This window comes from Lemur catta, chromosome 1 (genome assembly GCF_020740605.2).
Source record: "Lemur catta isolate mLemCat1 chromosome 1, mLemCat1.pri, whole genome shotgun sequence".
NCBI lineage: Eukaryota > Metazoa > Chordata > Mammalia > Primates > Lemuridae > Lemur > Lemur catta.
Genome location: NC_059128.1, coordinates 77,391,598 through 77,404,205, shown reverse-complemented (window position 1 = coordinate 77,404,205; position 12,608 = coordinate 77,391,598). Strand labels below are relative to the sequence as shown.

At 40.0% G+C, this 12,608-nt stretch overlaps 1 long non-coding RNA gene across 1 annotated transcript; it reads left to right on the top strand.

Moving 5' to 3' along the window:
- Positions 1 to 530: 530 nt before the first annotated feature.
- LOC123630297 lies at positions 531 to 12,500 on the top strand. Its single transcript, XR_006732635.1, has 2 exons — positions 531 to 676; positions 11,738 to 12,500. It is a non-coding gene; the product is annotated as an uncharacterized LOC123630297 (long non-coding RNA).
- The last annotated feature ends 108 nt before the right edge of the window (positions 12,501 to 12,608 follow it).

Sequence of the window (12,608 nt, the reverse complement as noted above, 5' to 3'; positions counted from 1 at the left end):
CTAAAAATAGTTGATAACATTTACAAATGGAAACCTTCAGTACTAAACGCTTAATATCATATTTTATATATATATTAGTTTTACCTTTATATTTATTCAAGTCCTATCTGCACATCATTTATTCTTTGTTTTCTCAACTTTCTGAAGTAGTCTTTAAACACACACACACTACATATATATATATAATGTATATACATATATAATATCTAGGACAAATTTATCTTGTCCAAGAACTTGGGACACGGCTATGATTCTCTTTTGAGGAAGTTCAAGTCCTGACAGTCCATACTGCGGAGCCAGGAGTTGTTCTTCATTAAACGGAGGAAGACATCGGGGCCTGGACAGCACGACCTGCTTACAGTGACCTCGGAAGTTCGTGCTGGAAAAAGGACAGGCAGCCTTGTTCGCCAACTTGCCCTGCCTCCAGGGCGAGCGTTTCTTCGCAAAAGCCGCGGAGGGTCAGTGACCTTCCGGGACGGGGCGGGGTATCCGAGAGCGGCCCCCGCCCCCCGACGCCGGTCACGCCCCTCTCGCGGCCCCGCCGGCTCAGGGGCGGCGCGCTTTCGGTGCGGACGGTGAAAACGTTGAAAGGTTCCTCTCCGGTTACCCCCGTCACGCCGTCGCGCCCTTGATGTGATGATAGGCCCTGAACTTTGGATGTGAGGAGCCGGTGCTGGTGAGCTGGAACTCGAGGAACGGGATCCCCGGGTGGCGGCTGGGATCGGGGTGGTTCTGGAAGGCCAGGAAACGGAGAGGCACAGTCTCAAAGGAGCGCAAACCAAAAAGCCAGGCTCCAAAACCTGGAAGGATTGGGTTTGGACATTAATGCTGAGGGCAGGGACGGGAGGCGAGTGGGGCAGAGAGGGCAGAGTCAGGAACGGGGAGAACACGGAATCGGGCAAGGCTCAGTAGAGGCTGAACTTCTGCATAACGTCGCCATCAGGCCGGAAGCAGATGCTCTGGCTAAACAGCAGCCCTCTTCGCCCCCCCGAGGCACTGCAGGTATGTGAGCTCGCCTCTCAGCCCCGCTGTCGATGGGATTAGGGCATCCCCTGTGGGGAAACTAGGGGCTCTGTTTTCTAATATTTTTATTTTACTCAAAAGTATACATATAATACATTTAGTTTAAGGGAGTATTTCAACAAATTTGCCACTAAAATAAATGTTTACTACGAAGAAATTGTCTCAAGTGTTCCCCATTTACACTTTCCAGAGGAGTCTTTTCAGTGCTGAAGCTCACTTTTTTGTTATTGACCTCCATATATTCCTTGACTTGCTAATGGTGATAGCTGTGGGCTTTCAGAATCAAATGATACCTACTGACTCCCACAAAGAAAGACAGGGAACTAGCCCTCTTTTACAACAACCACAAGAAATGCTGTAAGGACCATCTTCATTCATTCTTTACGCAGACCCCATCCTCTCAAAACAATCGTATCACCTTAGTGTGATAGAGTTTGACCTTAGTGTGTGTAATTTCTGTTTAGAGTGGAGCTGAATTCTACTCTGAGTTCTGATTGTATAGCTAAATAATAATCATGTTATAGAAAAAGGGATAAGCAAACTTTCTCTGTAAAGGGCCAGATAGTTTGTGTTTCAGGCTTTGTGGGTCATCTGGTCCCTGTTACAAGTACTCAGCTCTTCATTGCACCGAGAGAGCAGTGATAGTAGTATTCCAATAAAACTTTATTTATAGATACTGAAATTTGAATTTCAAATAGCTTTCTCGAGTCACACAATATTATTTTGATTTTTTTCAACCATTTAAAAATGTAAAAACTATTCTTAGCTGAGGGAAGTCCAAAAGCAACAATAGTTGGGCCAACCAAATTTGTCAACACCTGGATATGGTATTAGCAGGTTATTTCCTAAAATCCCTTTTTTGTCATCAAATTACTGTGAACAGCTGCTGGGCAAAAAAGGTATATTTTATTACTCAGAGATGATTATATTCAATAAGTTATTTTGAACTTCATAAAACTGATATCTGAAATGCAGTATCTTGGGACACAATTATTCAAACATTACTAGATCCACTAAGGAAAAGCCTACAGTGAACATAGAAGAAAAAAATTTTAACACTTGGCAGGGTGTGGTGGCTCACGCCTGTAATCCTAGCACTCTGGGAGGCTGAGGCAGGCAGATTGTTTGAGCTCAGGAGTTTGAGACCAGCCTGAGCAAAAGCGAGACCCCGTCTGTACTAAAAATAGAAAGAAATTATATGGACAGCTAAATATATATATATATATATGTATATATATATATATATAAATTAGCCAGGCATGGTGGTGCATGCCTGTAGTCCCAGCTACTCGGGAAGCTGAGGCAGGAGGATTGCTTGAGCCCAGGAGTTTGAGGTTGCTGTGAGCTAGGCTGACGCCACGGCACTCTAGCCTGGGCAACAGAGTGAGACTCTGCCTCAAAAAAAAAAATTTTTTTTTAACACTTTATTCTTTTTTTTTGAGACAGTCTCACTCTGTTTCCCAGATTAGAGTACAGTGGCATGATCATAGCTCACTGCAACCTCTAGCACCTGGGCTCAGTGATCCTCCTGCCTCAGCCTCCCCGGTAGCTCAAACTACAGGCATGCACCACCATGCCCAGCTTATTTTTTAATTTTTTTGTAGAGATGGGGTCTCGCTGTGTTGCCTAGGTTGCTCTTGAACTCGTAGCCTCAATCGATCCTCCTTCCTTGGTCTCCCAAAGTGCTAGGATCACAGGCAAGAAGCACCGTACCCACCCTTAGCACTTTATTCTTTATAGTTATTGAAAATTTTAGTATCACCGACCAATACAAATACCAAAAAAAAAAAAAAAACCCACACACATCACCCTGATTTATGTTAAAATATGGGAAAAGAACTTTGCAATTCACAATGAGTTATCTTCAATCTTGAAGCATCTTTAATGTTATGTGTTCCCCAAAATTTATATGTTGAAATTCTAACCCCCAAGGTGATGATGTTAGGAGGTGGGCCTTTGGGAGATGATTAGGCCATGAGGGATGGGATTAGTGCCTTTATAAAAGATGCCGCAGAAAGCTGCCTTGCCCCTTCCACCACGTGAAAACACAGCTACAAGGTGCTGTCTCTGAGTCAGAAAGCTAGCCCTCACCAGACACTGAATTTGCCTTGACCTTGAACTTCCCAGTCTTAAGAACTATGATAAATAAATTTCTGTTGTTTATAAGGTACCCAGTTTATGGCATTTTGTTATAGCAGCCCAAATAGCTGGTTTCTTAGGAAATTGGATACCTGGGCAAAGGTTATACAGTTGACCCTTAAACAACACAGGTTTGAACTGTGAGGGTCCACTTATACATAGATTTTTTTTCTGACCAAGCACAGATCAAAAATACAGTATTCATGGGAGACCCAAGTATATAGAGGGCCAACTTCTCCTGTATTTGGGTTCTGCAGGGCCAAATGTGGCCTTCAGAATACATGGGTTTTTGGTATACTGGGGCAGGGGAGTTCTGGAACCAATCCCTCAAGTATATGCAGAAAGGACTGTATGTATTAAGTGACATGGCATAAAATAAAATAAATTATAATGTCCTTGCTTTATGGTTATTATAGGTTCTGGTGTAATGACATGGGATTAAACTATGTCATTCAGCTTAAATAGTTTTGCTGGCTTTTCATTACTGTGACAAAAAGTGTGTGTGTGTGTGTGTGTGAGTGAGAGAGAGAGAGAAAGAGAGAGAGAGAGAGAGAGAGAGAGAGTGAATTTATGACAGGAACACCGCCATTTGAATAAATTTACCCAATTGCGTCGTCTTTTTTTAATACCATCTGAAAACAATGAATGAATATCATGTTTCCTGTTTCTTCTTTTTTCCTGATACTGAGAGCTTATCTTCTCTATTTCCGCTAATTTTCCTTTCTCCCCTTCTTCCCTTTACTCTCTTCTGCTCATTTTCCCTCTCTTTGTGTCATGCCTGGAAGGGCATTAGACTCTTCTATATCTCAACTCCACTTGCCCTTCCACAGAAATCACAAATCCTTGCTTTCTTCATGCCTTCTCTCCATTTCTTTCATTCATTTCTTCTTTTGTTCTTTTTTCCTCTTCCAAAATTACAATAAGATGAGAACAATTAACTTGTGTTTTCATTTTTTTCATTCTAGACTTTCAGTTGTGGTATTAATGAAACAATAGGGCAATTCTGGAAATTTTAGTTTAAGGTAGCATATCTATTTAAATTTTAGTCTTTTCTAAGTCTCCTTACTTCTTTATCCATATGATTAACCCCACCTAGCCAGGTCCTTTGGGTCTCTGTGCTCTTTTATTGTTTTATTCATAGAGTTATTTTTCTACCACCACCCTCCCTTTGTCGTTATCTCTCCTCCAGGAATACCATTTGGTTTCAGGTTGAAACCTCGCTTTTCAGGCAGTGTAGCTAAGAACCTCAGACAGACCTGGGTTGAAACAAGCTTTGCTGCTTATTAGCTGTGTGACCAGGAAAATCTTTTTTTTTTTTTTTTTTTTTTTTTTGAGACAGAGTCTTGTTCTGTTGCCCGGCTAGAGTGAGTGCCGTGGTGTCAGCCTAGCTCACAGCAACCTCAAACTCCTGGACTTAAGTGATCCTACTGCCTCAGCCTCCCGAGTAGCTGGGACTACAGGCTTGCGCCACCATGCCCGGCTAATTTTTTCTATATATATTTTTAGTTGGCCAGATAATTTCTTTCTATTTTTAGTAGAGATGGGGTCTCGCTCTTGCTGAGGCTGGTCTCGAACTCCTGAGCTCGAAAGATCTACCCGCCTCAGCCTCCCAGAGTGCTAGGATTACAGGCGTGAGCCACCGCGCCCAGCCAACCAGGAAAATCTTTAGCCTCCCGGACTCACTGTTATCTTACCTCTAAAATGGAGACAAATAGTAGTCTCTGCTTCACAAGGTTACTTAAAGGAAATAATGCTTTGGGGGTTAATGATTTTCTTATGGGCTGTCTGCCTAAGTCCTTTCCATCTCCATCAGCTCATCATCAGCTTAGATTTGTCATACCCCACATCTCTCAAAAGCTTATGCTTCTCTTTACCTCTGTCCTCTGTCATCCTCCTCCTGCGTTCCCAAACTTCCTTTTGTTGTGAGATCACCAGTTCCCACATGCAGACCTTTATGTCTGGGCCATAAATTATTTATCTCCTTGGAATAGGTTACCATAGAATAGCTTGAGTATAATTCAGTTATATTATAATTTCCCTGACCCAATACAATATTACTGTCCCCACTAGTACTACCTCTCTGTTACTTGCTATTTTTTAAACAGATGAGTACTAGTTAACTTAATAAAATAAATTAATAAATAAAATAATAAATAAATTTATAATGACACTGTTCATTTGCATGGCACTTGATAATTGACAAAGTTGTTTCACATTTTCTTATTTAATTCTTATAACCTACTTACCAGGTAAATTTTATCATCACAGTTACAGATGAGAAAATGGAGGTTCAGAGATGTTAAGTGACTTGACTTTGTAGTAGTAAATAGTGGAATCAGGATTTAAACCCCAGGTATTTTGGACTCCATACTCTTTCCTCTATATCACATAGCCTACGAAGAGTGTAGGCAAAACTGAAGGTAAAATTTGTCTTTGGCTTTTGTAGCTGCCTGTTTTCTGCCTTTTGTCCCCTCACCATTCCCATCTGTGGTGGCAACTATGATGTGCCACCCAGAAACTCCTTCAGGAATGAAGGACGTACTCCCCCAGCTGCTCAGAGTGCTGCCAGCAAAAACCATCAGGGATTGCCTCTGCTGAAGATGGCTGCCTTGCTCAAGGTGACCCCTCTTGCCAGGGCTGGCCACAGCTAATGATTGATCAACATAAGGGTGTAAAAACATTTCCTCCTGGTCCCAACTAGGGCTAACTGTGAAAGAGGGTTGGTTAAGATTCAGATTGCACTGTAGCTCAGTTTCTCTCTCAGCCCAATCACGTTTCTTTTCCTTTCCTCACCTTCCACAGCTGTTGATCCCAAGAACACTCCCTAATAAACCTCTTCCATGCTAATGTTTCAGAGTCAGCTTCTTGTAAAACTTGACCTCCAACCCATGATGTGTACAATTCCAAAGACCTTGGATTTCAGGATCAGTTAAACTAATCCCTACTTAAAGGTCATCTGATAAGAGCTTATCCTCTCAGATATACTTTCATTTTAATAAGGTCTCAAATTGAAAATTCTAAGATCCCTAGGAAGAAGCCTCTAATAATGAAATAAGTATGGCAAGTGCTACCCTCTAATGTGGCTTTGGAAGTTGTTGTGGGACCAATGCATATTTTGCAAGTTGATTTTTTAAGGCTTTATTTTAATAACCATTTATACATTTCAATTACAGTAATGTAAATCTTGGTATTTTTAGTCTTTTCTGAGGTCCCCTCCCCACCCCCAAATATTGAGCATCCTTGTTATGATAGGCAGCCACTGTGTGGATACAAAGCTTAGACAGAGTGCCTGCTCTCAAGAAGCTTACAGTCTAGCAGGGTCAACAGATATCTAAATAATTAACCCTAGTGTCACATGATAAGTGCTAGGTCAGAACCATTTAAAGTGCAATGAGAACACAGAAGGAGCAATTCTGCCTGTCGGAGAATGGAAGAATCAGAACACTCAGAATCACGTATAAACTTCGCCCTGAACAATAAGCAGGTATCCCTTTATAGAAAGAGGTGTTGTGAAGGGGAAGAGGGCCACTCTAGGCCAAGGAACTAAGCTATGCAAAAGCACAGAAGTATGAGACTGGATGGTGTTATTTGGGAAATATGGTGTGGATAAAGTTTAAGGTGAGGGGTGGCAAGGGAGGTTAGACTGACGAAAATAATTTCAAGCAAGATTGAGAAGAGCTTTGAATGCCAAGCTTAAGGGTTAAGTTGTATCCTAGGGCAGTTGTCTACCATATGTAGGTAAAAGAGTTACATGACCAGATTTATATTTAATAATAATTCTGGCAGGAAAATAGACGATGAATATGAGCAAGAGAATGGAAACAAGGAAACCAATTAGGAAGGCTGCTCTTCTCTAATTTGGATGAGAAATACCAAGGATTTGTACCAGACAGGAGGAATACAGATAGATAGGCACTGCTATTATCCCACACAAGAAAAAACATCCCAGAAAAGGGCACCCAGGAGTTCTTAATTCTGATTGCTCATTAGGATCACTTGGGGGGGGGGTTACAAATAGCAACTAATACTCAGACCCCACCCCTTTCTAATTTACTCAAAATCACTAGCGTGAGGCCTAGCATTGGAATTTTTAAAAAGTTCCCAGGCAATCCTAAGGTATAGTCAGGGTTGAAAACCTCCAGAACAATCTATAAATGAGGATTCTAAGGAAAACAGTTCTAAGCATGGCTGCCCCAACTGACTATATCTTGGTGTGTCAAGAAAGCTAATTAATATATATTAGTTGTTGGTAATGATTCAAACAGTAAAATGGCACCTAGAAAATGACCTTGTAGCTTGGTTACTCAAAAAAGCTACTGTGAACTCAAGGTAATTGAAAAAAAAAATTACATCTTTGTAGAGCAAAATGCATAATCCTGCTCTAAACTAGGTCACCCCACACTTTGGTCTAGATCAGAAAAAAACAATGATAATTGATAAGTTTTTATCTATTTTTTCTGTTTCATGCCCTATGCAATGTCTAATATATATGCACTAGGATGTTAAAATGCATGCCAAGATGTGTGATATTTTTGTTTACTTAAGAACAGACATACTACAACATACAAGGTGGTAAGAGAGACTTAAAATTTTTTTATAGGAGGTGAGAGAGTGAAGTGGTTAAAAGCACAAATTTTTTAAATCAGACAGACCTAGGTTTTGAATCCAGGTTCTGTCACTTAGTAATTGGACAAGCAACCTCACCCCTTTAGTCCATAATTTCCTTGTCTCTACCATGGTGATAATAAGAGCTATATTGCAGGATTATTTAAGGGTTACTCTTTAAAATGCATCTAGCATCCTTAGCATAGTCTCCGACATTTCTATGTATAGGTTTTACTTCCTACCTGGGGAGCTAACAAATCAAGAAAAAAATAATTTTTAAAAAGAAACTAACAAAGCAGAGGAAGATAGGCCATGAAAACTTGCAACATGAGACAATGTTATATTTATAAATAATTTAATAGTAAATGTATCAATTAGGAACATTTCCATTTCAAATAATAGAAACCACTTCTAGCTATCTTAGACGAAAAGGTTATCTATCTATTGAAGGGATATCAGGGACTCATAGATTCTGTAGAAGGCTAAGAACGGGCTTGGAAAGCAAGCAGAAACCCAAGGAGCTGCAAAGGACCAAGAAGCAGAAGGCACAGCTATCTTAGCAGTAATACAAAAGGACATTGCTACCTGAGGATACCAAGCAGGAAAGAATTCTAACCACATGTTTGGGGATACTGTCTTCCAACAAGACTTCCACAACAGAAAGACCCCCTAACTAAAAGTGCTGATGGATGCAGGAGAGCAAGGGGGAAAAAAAGAAGTCACCTACCTGGTACTGAACACTAGCAGGCACTGTACTGAGTGAAGCCAGGCACTGAGGGCTTTAAATGAGGTGTCTTATTAATCTTCACAACCATCATGTGAGGAAAATAGTCCCATTACCACATCTGTTTTATAGATGAGGAAACCAAGTCTCAGGTTAATTCCCCTAAGGTCACACAACCAGTAAGTGGTAAAAAAAGAAATTTAAATACAGAAAGTTTGTTTCCTGGCCGGGCGCGGTGGCTCACGCCTGTAATCCTAGCTCTGGGAGGCCGAGGCGGGTGGATCGCTCAAGGTCAGGAGTTCGAGACCAGCCTGAGCAAGAGTGAGACCCCGTCTCTACCAAAAATAGAAAGAAATTATCTGGCCAACTAAAAATATATATACAAAAAAATTAGCCGGGCATGGTGGCTCATGCCTGTAGTCCCAGCTACTCGGGAGGCTGAGGCAGTAGGATCGCTTAAGCCCAGGAGTCTGAGGTTGCTGTGAGCTAGGCTGATGCCACGGCACTCACTCTAGCCCGGGCAACAAAGTGAGACTCTGTCTCAAAAAAAAAAAAAAAAAAAAAGAAAGTTTGTTTCCAGCAGCTAGGTACACAGCTACTAGTTCCTCCAAGAGGAGGAAAAGATCCCATCACATGTGGCTGGGAGATTAGTAAAGAAATTATCAAGGAGGTACTTTTTGAGATAGATAGTTTGGGTATCCCTTGAAAAATGTGTACATTTTTTAGGAAAAAACCATACTTTTACACAGATAATACATATTATAAGCTAGAAAATACAAAGTAAAAAATAGAAATTTCCACAATGATGCAAGCCAGGGATAACAAAAAATAATAATTGGTGATTAGTATGTTTTATTAAATATATTTAATACAAAATAGGTGCATTTTTTGTCTTACAAAAATAGAATCATACTGTTTTAGTAACTTGATTTTTCCACCAAACAATATATTCTGAATATCTTCCCAAGTCAATAAAAATAACCGTACAAAATTTAAGTAGTTTTCAAATTTTATGGTTTCAGGATCACTTTATAGTCTTAAAAGTTATTGGGGACCTTGAAGATCTTCTTTGTATGTGCTTTATATCTATCAATATTTACTGTATTAGAAATTAAAACTGAGAAAATATAAAAACATTTATCAATTCTTTCAAAATGATAAACCCAATACATGTTAACCTAAACATTTTAAAATAAAAATTCCTTCCCAAAACAATTATTGAAAAGTGTAACAGTGTTTTACATTTTTGCAAATCTCTTTAATATCTGGCTTAGTAAAAGACGGCTGGGTTCTCATATCTGCTTCTGTATTCAATTTATTGTGATGTATTGTTTTGGTTCAAGTATATGAAGAAAATATGAAGACTTCAATTTTATCACAGACAACAAAAACTGTCAGTTGTCTTCCTTGAAGAGAAAGGCTTATTTGTTCATATTTGAGAAAATGCCTGCCAAATAATCAAGTCTGAATAATCACAGTTGTATCTGTCAGTTCTTTTAAGTAAAAATGGTGTTCCATGATAAAAGTGGCTGTTTCAGCTAGCAACTCAATGCAGAAGTGCTTCTCCTCAAGTCATACTTTTGTACACAGCAGAAAAACTTTATGCATGCTTCCCATTTCATCATACAGAATAATTTTAAAAGACACAGGTTGAGATTCATAAAGTTACTAGTTTTTACTACTTCATTAAGGCTGTTCTTAAGGGAAACAGTCTTCCCTTCTCCTCTTTTTGAAAACTACTACTAGTTTACTTTGGTGACTAGTTCAGTTTGGTGCCATTGCCTTGATTTTGTGCTAAGAGGCCAGCAGTTTCAACCATCAGGATTTCCCCCCAATCAGTGCAAATACCAACATGGTTTTTAAAAAGCAAGTACTTTTAAAAATTTTATTTATTTATTTATTTATTTATTTATTTATTTATTTATTTATTTATTTTTGAGACAGAGTCTCGCTTTGTTGCCCAGGCTAGAGTGAGTGCCGTGGCATCAGCCTAGCTCACAGCAACCTCAGATTCCTCGGCTTAAGCAATCCTACTGCCTCAGCCTCCCGAGTAGCTGGGACTACAGGCATGCACCACCATGCCCAGCTAATTTTTTTTTCCTATATAGATTTTTAGTTGGCCATATAATTCCTTTCTATTTTTGGTAGAGACGGGGTCTCGCTCTTGCTCAGGCTGGTCTCGAACTCCCGACCTCGAGCTATCCACCCGCCTCGGCCTCCCAGAGTGCTAGGATTACAGGCGTGAGCCACCACGCCCGGCCTAAATTTATTTTTTAATTAAAAAAAAATTTTTTTTTTCTTCGCTGGTAGAAGTTCAATTAACTTCCCCCTTCCCACTGTGGAGGAAGGCAGTTTTGCATTTATTAAGCAAATTCATCTCAGCATTCAGACTGCCTATATGTATTTGCCTTTTGGATTCATCTCTGAACCAATTGTGGCTTCATACATACGCTCTCATTAATTGAATTAAATCTTTGACATGACACATGTTCATTTTATATTTGCATGACACTTATGATTTTACCTTTTTACAAAAAGATATGCTTTTAACATTGCTAATAGCAAGTGCACCCCAAGTATAGTGGCCGCTGGCAGTCTGGGTGTTATCCAGAGATAACCACCCTTTCTTTGAGCATATGCGAAGAAAAGGATTGACTGTTGATTGGAGGCCTACCTCCTGAAGGAATCAAAGATACCAGGAAATAGGAGGCCCAACATGGGCTGACTGAATGCGTAGCACCAATCTGAATATACAGATGTATAAGACACGGTCACTAAATTTTAAACTTTTAAAGCTGGACTTTTGATAAATTAATGCACACCTTACTTCCAAAAGTCTAGCTCAAATGAGAGTTTCTGGGAGCGAGAACGGTAAAACGTGAGAAGGTGGTTTGCAGATAGTGAGTCTGACAGATGCCTCAACTCTCATTGCTTTCCCCAATCTTACAAAAAACACGGAGTACTTACCAGTTTAACAGCAAACATAATCCAGCACCTACTTCCCAGCCCTGGAGAAACTGTCCCAATATGATAGGGAATGCAAAGAAATAAAATACATGTTTCTACTTTCAAAAAACTTAGGACTTATCATCTGGAAGGGATCGCAGCCATGCTGTAGCATCCAAGTCCTAGGGGGCCTGAGGCTGAGTGGACACCAGGAGTCAGGCATCCAATCCCAGGTCCAGGGCGGTTGCTTTCTGGCTCAGTCATTTCCATTCTCACTCCCTTATTTTTACATTTCCTTAGTTCTCATTCCTGCGCACCGTACAGGCCACACCTGAAGCTTGTTTAGAGAGGCCTGGGTCCACGCCGCCTGCAGAACTCTCCACCTGGTTCGACAGCCTGACAACGCGGCTTGAACCTTGCAGCAGCCCATAGGCCCCATTGTTTCTCTTCCGGAGCTCAGCTGGATGGATCTCTTCATTTTAGCCTGGGAGGCTTGTGACTAACAGCTGCCTTTTCTTAAAAAACTACCAGTCATTAAGTGCCATCGTCCAGAGGAATTAATTCTAGCCTCCGCATCCCTTCAAACCTCTTCAAGCGCCCCTGCATAATTTTTTATATTACTATAGTTTTCCCATCAAAGACTTGGTAACTCTCAGGGGGACTGTGGACCACACTTTGGACAATTAGTGTTGTACAACATTTTTACTGGCTGCAGACTATTATGTTGTATGGGTAAACAGTATATTTGGCCAATGTTCTTTATTGTTGGGCATTTAAATTGTTTCCAAGTTTCCTCCATTACCAATAATCATGTAGTTAAGACTTTGCTTGCATTCTGAATTATTTTTCCAGGATAAAGTCTTAAAAAATGGAATTGCTGACCAAAGAATATGCATTTTTTTAAAGAGCTTTCTGAATGTTGCCACATTGCTTTCCAAGAGGTTTACCAATTTACACTTGCATTTTGCATAATATGATTATCCTTCCAGGTTCTCACCAACGCTGATTTTCTTTCTTTAAAAAACTTGCCAAATTTACAAGCAATAAATGGTATCACATTTTGTTCAATTTGCATTTCTTTGCTTACTAGTTAGGTTTTTCCATATATTTACAAAAATTGGTGAGTTGTGTTTTCTACTGGAATAGAAAATAGTCTTCGGGATTTTATCTT